We start from the raw sequence: 17159 nt of genomic DNA, 5'->3' as shown, positions 1-17159 counted from the left end.
GCAACCATTCACCTCAGGTCAAAACCCAATTACGTTCTCATCTTTCTGAATACCTAACCAATAATAAATCATCAGTTTCTTCCTCCAAAACAGTTTGGGCAGCTGCAAAAGCAACTATTCCAGGACAATTAATGAGAGATGCAGCTGAGGCCAATAAATCAGCATCTATACGCCGTATTGAACTTGAGGCTCACATTATTTCTCTTACCCGTCTATATTTTTCCTGCCCTACTGTAACTAACAGCAAAAGCCTAGAATTAGCTAAAATGGCACTTAATAATCGATATACTTCCAAAGCAGAATATGCTCTACAGCATCTAAAAGGTAGACATTATGAACAAGGAGAGAAAGCAGGCCAATTTCTCGCAGTGCAGTGTAAACACCGTGAAGCTTCTATGGCTATATCAGCAGTACATACAGAATCTGGTGAAATTCTCACTAAACAGCAAGAAATAGTAAACACTTTTGCATCCTTTTATAAGACACTCTACACTCCTGAAAATCCAGCTACTGAGGATCAAATAATTACATACCTCGCGAATATTGATCGTCCATGTCTTACAGATGAGGGCAGACACCTACTTGCTGGTGACATCACCAAGGAAGAGGTTGCTGCAGTCATCTCCAAACTATCGTATCACAAATCCACAGGTGAGGACGGATTCCCTGCAGAATAACATAAATGGTCTGTGGAAGAAATAATTGACACTCTTCGTTCTGCTTTCCATGAAGCTGTACAGACATCTTCTCTTAGTCATATTTCTAATAAGGCATTAATTGTGGTTATCCCCAAGCCTGGCAAAAATCCACTAGCTTGTGGCAGCTATTGCCCTATCTCTTTAATAAATGGCGATGTTAAAAGTTTGGCAAGCATTCTATCGGGAGGACTCTGCAAAGTTATTCCTTCCCTAATACACCATTCACAGGTTTTCTTTGTCCCTGGTCGTTCATCCAGAAATCATCTCAGAACTCTAGCCCATACCTTATGGCCGACAAGAGAATTGACAGAAGAGGCGGTTGCTTTCTCCCTGGACGCAGAGAAAGCATTTGACTGTATTGATTGCGTCTATCTCTTTGCCACTATGAAATGCTTTGGTCTTGGCAATCAGTTTATTTCTATGGTTCACTTATTTGACAATCCCACAGCCCTGGTCAACTGTGGAGGTTTTCTCTCTGACCCCTTTCCAATCCAAAGAGGTACCCACCAGGGCTGCCCCCTTCCCCCCTTCTATTCTCATTAGCGATGAAGCGCCTCACTCATTCGCCATTCATTGCAGATTAGGGGAATACCTATAGAGGGAGGAGTATCTAAATTATCTTTATGTACTGATAACATCTGTCTCACTCCTAAAGATCTCTCCCATTCTTTGCCAACCTTACTTGAGATTATTAATGAGTTCTCAGCCCCTTCTGGCTTTTAGGTGGATTGGAACAAAAGTGAAGCACTTCCGCTCTCTTCTTGTACCAAAAAGTTTCAATTGAGGGATATCCATTTTGAAATTGTCCCAATTAAAATATCTAGAATCCTGATTAATTGTGGTCTAGAGGGGATAGTTTCAGACAACCTTTCACCTCTGTTGAAAATGGCCCTTTTTGCAGGGTTATCTCCAAAGTTTTTCTTCTTCCTCCTATTTTTTCCTGACCTGTGTGTGTTGGCTATAGGACTCTGGCACTTTACCACTGCTGATCAGTGCTAAAGTGTATATGTTCTCTGTGTAAATTGTTATTGTGATTAGTTGTCCATGATTGGCATATGTGTTTTACCAGTAGGTCCCTAGTAAAGTGCACTGACTATGCCAGGGCTGGTAAATCAAATGCTTCTAGTGGGCTTGCAGCACTAATTGTGCCACCCACATGAGCAGCCCTGAAAAGATGTCTCAGGCCTGCCACCGCAGTGCCTGTGCGCAGTTTGTTAACTGCCATGTCAACTTGACCAGTGCACCCACTTGCCAGGCCTTACCCTTCCCTTTTCTTACACATAGGACACCCCTATGGTAGGCCCAAGGTACCCCCTGAGGAGGGGGCAGTGCATTTGAAAGGTAGTTAGTTAGTTATTTAGTGGTTTATAAAGTGCTCACATCACCCTGGGGCATCGCGGCGTTGTCCAGATAGACGTGCAACCTGAAAGGAAGAAAAGTAGCAAGAACACTAGCCAAGTGATTAAAACTGATACGCTTTCAACTGTTTCCTAAAAACATTGTAGCTTGTGATTTTCCGTAGTTCCAACAACGGAAATTGTTTCCAGTACTTTGGTGCCAAGAACGAAAAGGCTTCCTGGAATTCAAGGGAAACCTTTGCCAAGGAGAAGAGCTGGAGAGACTAAGGAGAAGTACTGCTCTTGCTGTGTGTCTGGGGTTGGCCTGCAGTTGCTGTTCTGCCCAGGAAAAGAGAAGGACTTTGCTGTGTGCTGTCTCCCTTGCCTGAAGTACACCTCCAAGGGACTGAAGTGAGCTGGCCTCCTGTTCTGAAGTCTCAGGGACACAAAGACTTCACCCTAGCTCCCCTGAACTCTGCTGCTGTGAGTTCTGAACAAGAGGTGCCTGTGCCAGTTTTGGGCCTCTGGAGGTTGTTGCTGCTGTTTCGGAGCTGGAAGCAAGAAGAAACTCAAAGAACTACAGAAATTGACGCATCGCTCTTCTTGCAGCTGTTTTCCTGAGGCAGCTCCACAGCATGAGAAGAATTTCCACGCATCGCTGTGCCATTGCGGAAACCGTTGCAGCACCTGTCGCAGCTGAAAGAATTGACATATCAAGGGATTGCGGCTTAAGACGACTGATGCAGCACCGCTCAACACCGCCGCATCGATCTCCAATGCCCGGATTTCCACGCATCATACCTGTGTGGAACGCTCTCCCGACACAGCACCTGCAAACCGGAACGGTCACGAAGAATTGATGCATCACTCCCCATACAGACCGGATTCAACGCAACTCACCCTCCGTGTGTCGCAGAACTGTCGCATTGCCTCCCTAAAGTCTCAGGAGTGTCGCATCTCTTTGTTTTCTGACTCTGCAGCTGCTTGGCTTTTGGAACTTTGACACATCTACAGGTACTTTGATGAAAAGTCACGCATCCATAGTTTTCTATGGTACAAGTTCTTGAAACCATTTGACAGTCATATTTTTAAGTGTGCATGTTTGATTTTTGTCATTTTGGTCTTGTATAGTATAGATAAATATACTTTATTTATGTAAACTGGTGTGATGTCCTTTTGTGGTGTTTTCACTGTCTTACTGTGCTGGTACAAATACTTTACACATTGCCTTTGGGATAAGCCTGTCTGCTCGTGCCACTATACCAAGGGTGTGAGCAGGGGTTATCTAAAGTGTGTATCCCCCTTACCCTGACTAGAAGCAAGGGTCCCTATTTGGACAAAGGTACCTACCTCTGCCGACTAGAGACCCCCATTTCTAACAACCTCTTATAGTGCAAATGGAAACTGACTTTGCTAAATAGTCGCTTTTGAACTTCTCCATGGAGGGGAGAATACAGGCGTTAAGAATGGTTACTTACTTTACCTCATTTTACTTATGTTTTAGGAATGCTTCAGATTGAAGTACCTTTAGCCAAACACTTTGCCACATAGTCAGGTGTACAAGGTCCTTTATCTGGGAAACTATGTGTCCTCGTCTATCTGCTGCTAAATTAATGGCATGTCGCTCCCACAGTGGTTTAGGTTTACCATTGTTTGGAACATTACTCTCTAGCCTTACATCTTTCACAATTGGCTTATTTACTCCCTGGTGCAAATGACCCTGCACAATGGGTCACAACAGAACACTCAATACTTGAATGTGATGATGGCCTTCATTTCTTATACAGTTCCTGTAAGCCTCAAACTTCCCCTTCACACCCTGTGCTTCATGCTACATATCAAGCATGGCAACCCGCACATCGTCTTTTAGGGGTTACTCATTGTTTACATTCTAAAGCCCCAATATGGAAGAATGAAAGTATTTGAATCAATGGACGAGCGCTCTCCTGGAAGGATTAGAGCTCAAGAGGAATCCAGACACTAGATCATATTATAATAAACGGTGAAATGAAATCCTTTGATCTTCTTCGTGAACATTTGATATTCCTTTACATCAGGCTCTAAGACATTTACAACTTCAGCACTGTCTGAGGAGATGTCTTAGCCTTCTCCGTTGGGCATTAGAATCATCGCTGATACTGGAATATCTTCATATTTGGGGTCGACATAAGGGAGTAATGTCTGGACTATATTGCACTCTAATAAACCATCTATACTCACATATTACTATAGACGAAGATACCTGGCCAGACATATTGGAAGCTCTGGACAAGTGTACCCGTGAAGCACGCTTGAAATTTTGTCTTTTTAAAATTTTGCATGACTGGTACTTGACTTCATTGAAGTTGCAGCGAGCAAGATTTTTACCACAATCTAAATGTTGGAGATGTTCCAGAATTAATTGTGATCTTCTCAATTTAATGTGTGAGTGACCCTCTATACAACTTTTCTGGTCACAAATAGGGGATACACTAAAATAAACTATTCCTCTTCCACTCCCCCTTACCCCTACTATTATTTTATTGCACTATTTTGGAAGCTCACCTGCTATCACACGTCCTCAGAGTTGACTCTTACATTGTCCACTTTCTACAGCCAAAATCTGTATCTTTAGATTGTTGCAATGATGTAACCCTCCCTCCAAAGTGAGTTAGATGGTCGCAATGATTCAGACGGCATCACGTGAATGTGCAATATGCAAACTACAGGATCAAAAAGAAATATTTCTTTAAGTGTAGACCTCTTTTCTCCGAGACTCTTGAATCTTTTCCTCTTATTGCCTTGTCTGCTACCTACCTCCTTTTAATTTCCCCTTTATACTTCTCTCCCCCTTATCTTCTCTCTTATTTATTTTCCCCCACCTTTATCTTTTTCTTTCCGAGTAAGGAGATGACTTGACTTTCTTTCCTTCTCTTCTCACTTCTCTATTTATTCATCCTTCCATTTATTCATTCACCTATTTCTATTTTCCTATTATCTATTTACTTATTTATCTATTTATTTACCTATTTATGTATTTATATATTTACCTATTAATTTATTTATTTGTTTAATTATCTATTAACTTCCATGACCCTACATCATCCTAAAGTACATCATAATCCATATTTACGCATGTATTAACTTAATGGTTCTAAATACATCTATTAGTTCCATACATTATTCTGTCTAACTTTTACATGATTATAATCAGAGTTAGAATTCCTTAGCATATTATGCACAATATCCTTCTTTCCATTATTAGCTTTCTGTCTTTATTCCATCCCTTCTTCCCCCTCCTCTCTCTTCTTATATGCAACTTCTCTTTTCTTCTCTTTATATGTTATTATATTATGTAGTACCTGTAATCTTACTAGACCGCTATGGGTCTATAATACTGTATTACATTTTTATGAAATTACATGTCTTTAATTTCTTAATGAAAATTATGACACAAAAAAGCTCCAAAAGGACAATACATAGGCAAAGTGTGATAACGTTCTTCAATTTAGACAAAGATATCCTACTCCAGCAAAATAACTTCAAGTAGGAGAGATACACTTTAAAAAAAAGCAATAACCAGCATCTGCGTTTTGTCTCCCTCCGTCATACATATATGAGGCACCTCTCAAGAAATAAGGCTTTCTTAGTTCTAGTTTTATTATAATTGCATCTGCTCCCTTGGGTTTACTCAGACAAGTTAATGTGCTCTAGCCTCATATATTACCATCCTTGCAAGGAATATTTGACATTTTATCCCCATGTTTTTTTATGAGGTATAATGATTGAAGCACATTTTTTTAGGTAGGGTTAATTTATTTTGCACTTGCTGCTGAATATTAGAAGAGGTTCTTTTTTTTAGTTGTAGCCAAGTTGGAAATGAAGCAATAGGCAAATTAGTTGGTTACTAGCAGGTAAGCCTAGTGGGAATTTGCGGAGCTCTGCCGCACTACGAGTTCTGCAAGCTGAAGAGTGTCTTTGGTTGCACCATTTGCGCTGATTTTTATCGCTGGGTGTTTTCCAGCCCTGGAAAATCAGCGCGAACTGCGCCATGCGCAGTGCAAGAGGTTGCTGCTTTTTTCTGCCACTTAAGTAGATGTTCTACTCAAGTGGCAGCTTCCACAATGCGAACCGAAGGTTTCTCAACGCGAGCAGTTGTGTCCATCTGTGACCACCCGCATTGAGATATCTCACCCGGAGGTGGTCTGGAGTAAGATTTTCCTCGCTCGCCAACTTAACATTGACAAGCGCGGTTGAAAAAAACCAGAGCAAAGTGTTTTAGTACTCTGTGCACTAAGGGCAGAAAGGAGTGGAAAAAACTCTGCAAACTCCACGAGCAGAGTGGAATTTCATGCCCAGGCCTACTAGCAGGTCTGTGGTGTGTATATTCCATACCCATTACAAAAGTTGGCATGATGGAGAAATTTATATATTCTACAGGTCTTAGGAACCCTTACTCTCGGTGTTAAAACACTTTCACATGACTATAGGAAAATGGAAATGTGTTAAATATCATCCTCAAGTTGGAAAATACATATAAAAGTCAATATTGAACCCTCTTTCCAATGACATTGGGTAACAATAGGTCTGCCTATGAACAGAGTTATGCGCTGATAAATATAAATATATATATATATATATATATATATATATATATATATATATATATATATATATATATATATATATATATATATATATATATATACATAGAAGGCCCCAGTGTTTTCAGGAACACTCTAGCAGCGACGTGAATCACCGGCGCTGTGTAGGGGACAGGGAGCCGGTTTATGCAGATATGACTTACCAGAAAGGATTCCTTCCACGCATCACCCAACCCACAGGGGTTTAATATATTTTATTGAGACACAGCAGTGTTCAGCTCACTGTAGCGAGAATCATGACTACGACATCCAGCAGGCCACGGGGTTGGCCACGCCCACTGGGTCAGGACTGTGTTTTACAACAAGTAGCGTGAATTTGTAACAGCTGTGTTTTAAGATCCAGAGCCTTTGAAAAAGTGAGTTAACACGAAACGCGTCAGGCGCTGTATGAACATTGGAGTGATGGCGGTTGTTATCCTCATGGATCTGCATTAAACTAAGTGTGGCAGATACCTACCTGTCTAGCGGCTTTCTTCTATCTTGCAGGCAAAGTTTGTTGGATATATATATATATATATATACATTACCTACTGGCGATAGCCAGTAGGTATATATAGTTAGGATTTTTTTCCTATGGGATTTTTGAAAATTCTATGTCGAATAACTTTGGCGTTTGAGAACAGAATTGGCTGAAATTTTCAGGAAAATTGAACATTTTGTTTCTGAGCAGCCCCTGAAAATTTGGGGGGGTTTCGTCAAGGGGGGGCCGAGAAAAAAGGGGGGTCCCAAAACCTGTTTTTCCCATGCAATTTTCCATAGGGCGGTTGGCCTCACTTTTAGCCTGAACGGCTGAATGATTTACACCAAACTTGGCAAAATTGTAGGGACTGGTAGCCCGATGTGCCTTTGCTATGTCTCAAGATATAGGCTCCAGTGGTTTTTACGAAAATTAACTTTGAAAAATATATATTGGGCTACATTGGGCTATATATATGTTGGAGCCCAAATGTAGCCCAATGTAGCCCAATGTAGCCCAATGTAGCCCAAAGATGTCCACCAGAGACAAAAAAAAACAAATGTAGCCCAAATATCAGTCAGATGTAGCCCAACTATAGCCCAATGACAGAATGTCCCAGAGTGTTCTAAAGAACAACTAGAGTGCTAACAGTCCTACTTATTACAAATGTATGGCACACCTGAAGCCATCTTGATTGGAATAAAGTGGTAACTCTTAAAACATTTAATTTAAAAAGGAACAAAATGAGGGGGTTCATTTTGCCATAGAAAGTATGATTAGCGAATATATGACGAAATCCCGCATACCATCAGTCCGCAAAAAAAATCCCGCATGTACTATTAGGCCGCAAATTAAAATAACGAAAACTTTTAGAACGAATGTGCCTTTAGCATACACTAAACAACTAAACTACCCTAAACCCTAAAACACTACCCCCAGCATGACCCTACACTACACAAACAGTACAACACTACCCTAAACCCTAAAACACTACCCCCAGCATGACCCTACACTACACAAACACTAAAACACTACCCTGAACTCTAAAACACTACCCCCAGCATGACCCTACACTACGCAAACACTACAACACTACCCAAAACCCTAAAACACTACACCCCAGCATGACCCTACACTACGCAAACACTACAACACTACCCTAAACCCTAAAACACTACCCCCAGCATGACCCTACACTACACAAACACTACAACACAACCCTAAACCCTAAAACACTACCCCCAGCATGACCCTACACTACGCAAACACTACAACACAACCCTAAACCCTAAAACACTACCCCCAGCATGACCCTACACTACGCAAACACTACAACACTACCCTAAACCCTAAAACACTACCCCCAGCATGACCCTACACTACGCAAACACTACAACACTACCCAAAACCCTAAAACACTACACCCCAGCATGACCCTACACTACGCAAACACTACAACACTACCCTAAACCCTAAAACACTACCCCCAGCATGACCCTACACTACGCAAACACTACAAAACTACCCAAAACCCTAAAACACTACACCCCAGCATGACCCTACACTTCGCAAACACTACAACACTACCCTAAAACCTAAAGCACTACCCCCAGCATGACCCTACACTACGCAAACACTACAACACTACCCTAAACCCTAAAACACTACCCCCAGCATGACCCTACACTACGCAAACACTACAACACTACCCAAAACCCTAAAACACTACACCCCAGCATGACCCTACACTACGCAAACACTACAACACTACCCTAAACCCTAAAACACTACCCCCAGCATGACCCTACACTACGCAAACACTACAAAATTACCCAAAACCCTAAAACACTACACCCCAGCATGACCCTACACTACGCAAACACTACAACACTACCCTAAACCCTAAAGCACTACCCCCAGCATGACCCTACACTACGCAAACACTACAACACTACCCTAAACCCTAAAACACTACCCCCAGCATGACCCTACACTACGCAAACACTACAACACTACCCTAAACCCTAAAACACTACCCCCAGCATGACCCTACACTACGCAAACACTACAACACTACCCTAAACCCTAAAACACTACCCCCAGCATGACCCTACACTACGCAAACACTACAACACTACCCTAAACCCTAAAACACTACCCCCAGCATGACCCTACACTATGCAAACACTACAACACTACCCAAAACCCTAAAACACTACCCCCAGCATGACCCTACACTACGCAAACACTACAACACTACCCAAAACCCTAAAACACTACCCCCCAGCATGACCCTACACTACGCAAACACTACAACACTACCCAAAACCCTAAAACACTACCCCCATCATGACCCTACACTACGCAAACACTACAACACTACCCAAAACCCTAAAACACTCCCCCCAGCATGACCCTACACTACGCAAACACTACAACACTACCCAAAACCCTAAATCACTACACCCCAGCATGACCCCACACTACGCAAACACTACAACACTACCCAAAACCCTAAAACACTACACCCCAGCATGACCCTACACTACGCAAACACTACAACACTACCCAAAACCCTAAAACACTACCCCCAGCATGACCCTACACTACGCAAACACTACAACACTACCCAAAACCCTAAAACACTACCCCCAGCATGACCCTACACTGCGCAAACACTACAACACTACCCTAAACCCTAAAATACTACACCCCAGCATGACCCTACACTACGCAAACACTACAACACTACCCAAAACCCTAAAACACTACCCCCAGCATGACCCTACACTACGCAAACACTACAACACTATCCTAAACCCTAAAACACTACGCCCAGCATGACCCTACACTACGCAAACACTACAACACTACCCTAAACCCTAAAACACTACCCCCAGCATGACCCTACACTACGCAAACACTACAACACTACCCAAAACCCTAAAACACTACACCCCAGCATGACCCTACACTACGCAAACACTACAACACTACCCTAAACCCTAAAACACTACCCCCAGCATGACCCTACACTACGCAAACACTACAACACTACCCAAAACCCTAAAACACTACACCCCAGCATGACCCTACACTACGCAAACACTACAACACTACCCTAAAACCTAAAGCACTACCCCCAGCATGACCCTACACTACGCAAACACTGCAACACTACCCTAAACCCTAAAACACTACACCCAGCATGACCCTACACTACGCAAACACTACAACACTACCCAAAACCCTAAAACACTACACCCCAGCATGAACCTACACTACGCAAACACTACAACACTACCCTAAACCCTAAAACACTACCCCCAGCATGACCCTACACTACGCAAACACTACAAAATTACCCAAAACCCTAAAACACTACACCCCAGCATGACCCTACACTACGCAAACACTACAACACTACCCTAAACCCTAAAGCACTACCCCCAGCATGACCCTACACTACGCAAAGACTACAACACTACCCTAAACCCTAAAACACTACCCCCAGCATGACCCTACACTACGCAAACACTACAACACTACCCTAAACCCTAAAACACTACCCCCAGCATGACCCTACACTACGCAAACACTACAACACTACCCTAAACCCTAAAACACTACCCCCAGCATGACCCTACACTATGCAAACACTACCCTAAACCCTAAAACACTACCCCCAGCATGACCCTACACTACGCAAACACTACAACACTACCCAAAACCCTAAAACACTACCCCCAGCATGACCCTACACTACGCAAACACTACAACACTACCCAAAACCCTAAAACACTACCCCCCAGCATGACCCTACACTACGCAAACACTACAACACTACCCAAAACCCTAAAACACTACCCCCAGCATGACCCTACACTACGCAAACACTACAACACTACCCAAAACCCTAAAACACTCCCCCCAGCATGACCCTACACTACGCAAACACTACAACACTACCCAAAACCCTAAAACACTACACCCCAGCATGACCCCACACTACGCAAACACTACAACACTACCCAAAACCCTAAAACACTACACCCCAGCATGACCCTACACTACGCAAACACTACAACACTACCCAAAACCCTAAAACACTACCCCCAGCATGACCCTACACTACGCAAACACTACAACACTACCCAAAACCCTAAAACACTACCCCCAGCATGACCCTACACTACGCAAACACTACAACACTACCCTAAACCCTAAAATACTACACCCCAGCATGACCCTACACTACGCAAACACTACAACACTACCCAAAACCCTAAAACACTACCCCCAGCATGACCCTACACTACGCAAACACTACAACACTACCCAAAACCCTAAAACACTACCCCCAGCATGACCCTACACTGCGCAAACACTACAACACTACCCTAAACCCTAAAATACTACACCCCAGCATGACCCTACACTACGCAAACACTACAACACTACCCAAAACCCTAAAACACTACCCCCAGCATGACCCTACACTACGCAAACACTACAACACTATCCTAAACCCTAAAACACTACGCCCAGCATGACCCTACACTACGCAAACACTACAACACTACCCTAAACCCAAAAACACTAGCCCCAGCATGACCCTACACTACGCAAACACTACAACACAACCCTAAACCCTAAAACACTACCCCCAGCATGACCCTACACTACGCAAACACTACAACACTACCCTAAACCCTAAAACACTACCCCCAGCATGACCCTACACTACGCAAACACTACAACACTACCCAAAACCCTAAAACACTACACCCCAGCATGACCCTACACTACGCAAACACTACAACACTACCCTAAACCCTAAAACACTACCCCCAGCATGACCCTACACTACGCAAACACTACAACACTACCCAAAACCCTAAAACACTACACCCCAGCATGACCCTACACTACGCAAACACTACAACACTACCCTAAAACCTAAAGCACTACCCCCAGCATGACCCTACACTACGCAAACACTGCAACACTACCCTAAACCCTAAAACACTACCCCCAGCATGACCCTACACTACGCAAACACTACAACACTACCCAAAACCCTAAAACACTACACCCCAGCATGACCCTACACTACGCAAACACTACAACACTACCCTAAACCCTAAAACACTACCCCCAGCATGACCCTACACTACGCAAACACTACAAAATTACCCAAAACCCTAAAACACTACACCCCAGCATGACCCTACACTACGCAAACACTACAACACTACCCTAAACCCTAAAGCACTACCCCCAGCATGACCCTACACTACGCAAAGACTACAACACTACCCTAAACCCTAAAACACTACCCCCAGCATGACCCTACACTACGCAAACACTACAACACTACCCTAAACCCTAAAACACTACCCCCAGCATGACCCTACACTACGCAAACACTACAACACTACCCTAAACCCTAAAACACTACCCCCAGCATGACCCTACACTATGCAAACACTACCCTAAACCCTAAAACACTACCCCCAGCATGACCCTACACTACGCAAACACTACAACACTACCCAAAACCCTAAAACACTACCCCCAGCATGACCCTACACTACGCAAACACTACAACACTACCCAAAACCCTAAAACACTACCCCCCATTATGACCCTACACTACGCAAACACTACAACACTACCCAAAACCCTAAAACACTACCCCCAGCATGACCCTACACTACGCAAACACTACAACACTACCCAAAACCCTAAAACACTCCCCCCAGCATGACCCTACACTACGCAAACACTACAACACTACCCAAAACCCTAAAACACTACACCCCAGCATGACCCCACACTACGCAAACACTACAACACTACCCAAAACCCTAAAACACTACACCCCAGCATGACCCTACACTACGCAAACACTACAACACTACCCAAAACCCTAAAACACTACCCCCAGCATGACCCTACACTACGCAAACACTACAACACTACCCAAAACCCTAAAACACTACCCCCAGCATGACCCTACACTACGCAAACACTACAACACTACCCTAAACCCTAAAATACTACACCCCAGCATGACCCTACACTACGCAAACACTACAACACTACCCAAAACCCTAAAACACTACCCCCAGCATGACCCTACACTACGCAAACACTACAACACTATCCTAAACCCTAAAACACTACGCCCAGCATGACCCTACACTACGCAAACACTACAACACTACCCTAAACCCAAAAACACTAGCCCCAGCATGACCCTACACTACACAAACACTACAACACAACCCTAAACCCTAAAACACTACCCCCAGCATGACCCTACACTACGCAAACACTACAACACTACCCTAAACCCTAAAACACTACCCCCAGCATGACCCTACACTACGCAAACACTACAGCACAACCCTAAACCCTAAAACACTACCCCCAGCATGACCCTACACTAAACAACCACCACAACTCTACACTACACTAACACAACACTACACTACACAACACTACACTACACTACACAATCACTAACCCACGAAAAAATTAACACAAACCCACTTACCTCTCTCGTCATCGTGGTTTTCACAACGCAAATGCATTTACCATACATGCCTTTAAAACGTAATTCTTTGTAAAGGCATGCGCGATAAATGCACATGCGTTTTGAAAAAATGCGGGATAATGGTATGCGAGGTCAATGACCTTGCGGGATAATGGTATGCGGACTGAAAGTCTGCGGGATAAAAAATGCGGGAAAATGGCTGCAAACCATGATTAGCAGCAGACTTCCCTGGTGAGCACTAGCTTTACTACAGTGATCTAATGAGCAACTAGAGTGCTAACATTCAGAATTTATGGCAAATGTGTGACACATCTGAATGCCTTCTTGATAGAACCAAAGTAAACAAGCATTGAAAATGCAATAGATCTCGCCCTCGTTTAAGTTAAAGCCATTCTGTTTGTAATGAGGTGGTTTTTTAGCTTTGCTTTTATTAGTGTTTTTAAAACTTTCATGTAAATAACATGCATATGTATGTATATATGTATATGTATGCATGCATTTATATTTATATAGATATGCAGATTATATATGTTTATATATGTATATTACCTACTGGCGATAGCCAGTGGGTATATATAGTTAGGATTTTTTCTCTATGGGATTTCTGAAAATTCTATGTCTAATAACTTTGGCGTTTGTGGACGGAATTGGCTGGAATTTTCAGGAAAATGGCACATTTTGTTTCTGAGCAGCCCCTAAAAATTTGGGGGGGTTTCGTCAAGGGGGGGCCGAGAAAAAAGGGGGGTCCCAAAACGCGTTTTTCCCATTCATTTTTCCATAGGGCGGTTGGACTCACTTTTAGCTCGAACGGCTGAATAGATTTACATGAAACTTGGCAAAATTGTAGATATGGTTTGCCCGACGTGCCTTTGCTATGTCTCAATATATGTGCTCCAGTGGATTTTGAGAAATTAACGTTTAAAAAAATATATATATCTGTGACAGCGCTCCGGTTAGCGCCCCGGTTCGCGTACCTGACGCGTAACGGAACTTCGCGAAGCGAAGCTGATTGGCTCTCAGGTGTCTGTCAACATTCTAAACAGTCCGGAGCGGCCGCCATCTTGTCTCTCGGTACGATCGAGAGACAAGATGTGGTGAAAAACGAAGGGGGAAATGAAGGAAAGGGGGCAAGGTAGACCACTCCTGACCCCCTAGGATTGATGAGGGGGATATAGAGGCGCGTCCCGGTACGCGAACCGGGCAGCTCACCGGGCAGCTCACCGGGCAGCTAACCGGGCAGCTAACCGGCAGCGTAGCTGTCAACATTGTAAACAGTCCGGAGCGGCCGCCATCTTGTCTCTCGGTAGGTTCGAGAGACAAGATGTGGTGAAAAAAGAAGGGGGAAATGAAGGAAAGGGGGCAAGGTAAACCCCTCCTGACCCCCTAGGATTGATGAGGGGGATATTAAAGTCCCCCGCGATTTTTCACGGTAGAGGCGCTTCCCGGTACGCGAACCGGGCAGCTAACCGGCAGCGTAACGGGAGTCCGCCATCTTGTGTTTTTGGAGCGTCCGGTTCGCGTACCGGGTAGCGTCCCGGTAAGCGTAACAAGGGGAAAACCAAGAGAAACAGTAAAAAAAAAATTAAGGGAATAGATTTCCAGCAAACTTGGCAAAATTGTAGGGACTGTTTGTTTGATGTGCCTTTGCAAGGCCTCAAGATATGTGCACGTGTGGATTTTGTCTAATTAAGGTTAAAACAAAATATATATATCTGTAAGCGTGCTCCGGCACGCTTACGTTACGGGTTTTGTTTGCGCTGCAGAGCCGATACGTCACGGTTATGCGACGCGTCATGAGGCGTCTCACGTGGCTACGTGATACGTCACGTAATAAAGAATATATTTTACAGATATAGATATTAGCTTTTAAAAAACCAATGAAATTCACTGAAAAAACCATAGGTTATAGACCATATATAGTTAGGAATTTGCATTTACAAAACCTTGAAAATTCACTGAAAAAACCATAGGTTAGAGACCATATATAGTTAGCTGGACATTTTATTGACATAAAACCAATGAAATTCCATATATAGTTAGTTGCACTAACTATATATCGCGCACCCGCAATCCACTGCTGATGATGTCACATATTACATCATTCATGACATGGTCAGTGACATCACTGATGACATCACTGATGACATCTCAAATGACATCACTGATGACATCACTGATGACATCTCAAATGGCATCACTGATGACATCATGACACACCAATACCAGTTACTACATACGCACTCACTGATTCCTACGTCTACACACACATTCACTCATTCACCCATACAATCACTCATACATACAGTCACTCATTATTACAACACTATCATATGCACTCATACACCTATGCAGACACTCACACACTGCCACTCATCCATGGAGTTACTCACACACCTAGTCAGTCCTGTAAAGAATCAATCACACTTCCATTTCCTCATCTATACAGTTAAACACAGAACACCATACTTCAGTGACATCACTGATGACATCACTGATGACATCTCAAATGACATCACTGATGACATCTCAAATGACATCACTGATGACATCATTACACACCAATACCAGTTACTACATACGCACTCACTGATTCCTACGTCTACACACACATTCACTCATTCACCCATACAATCACTCATACATACAGTCACTCATTATTACAACACTATCATATGCACTCATACACCTAGTCAGTCCTGTGAAGAATCAATCACACTTCGATTTCCTCATCTATACAGTTAAACACAGAACACCATACTTTTCACACATATACTAACACATACTTACTCTCTTATACAATCACTGATACAAGTACACATTGATATGCACAGAGTCACACACCTCCCAGCCAGCCACACACACACTCAGTCTTCCATACATCCACTCATTCTTCAATATGTAAAACATATTTAAACTTTACAAAAACACACAGACACTAGATGATGTCATCAGTGATGTCATTTGAGATGTCATCAATGATGTCATCAGTGATGTCATTTGAGATGTCATCAGTGATGTCACTGACCATGTCATGAATGATGTAATATGTGACATCATCAGCAGTGGATTGCGGGTGCGCGATATATAGTTAGTGCAACTAACTATATATGGAATTTCATTGGTTTTATGTCAATAAAATGTCCAGCTAACTATATATGGTCTCTAACCTATGGTTTTTTCAGTGAATTTTCAAGGTTTTGTAAATGCAAATTCCTAACTATATATGGTCTATAACCTATGGTTTTTTCAGTGAATATATATATATATATATATATATATATATATATATATATATATATATATATATATATATATATATATATATATATATATATATATATATATATATATATATATATATATATATATATATATCCATCTATCTATCTATCTATCTATCTATGTTCACTGAAATAACCAAAGGTTTCAGGGATGTTATAGATAGTTGGAGATTTCACTCGT

Source organism: Lissotriton helveticus, chromosome 1_1, assembly GCF_964261635.1.
Source record: "Lissotriton helveticus chromosome 1_1, aLisHel1.1, whole genome shotgun sequence".
Lineage (NCBI taxonomy): Eukaryota > Metazoa > Chordata > Amphibia > Caudata > Salamandridae > Lissotriton > Lissotriton helveticus.
Note: the sequence above shows the minus strand (reverse complement) of the source record.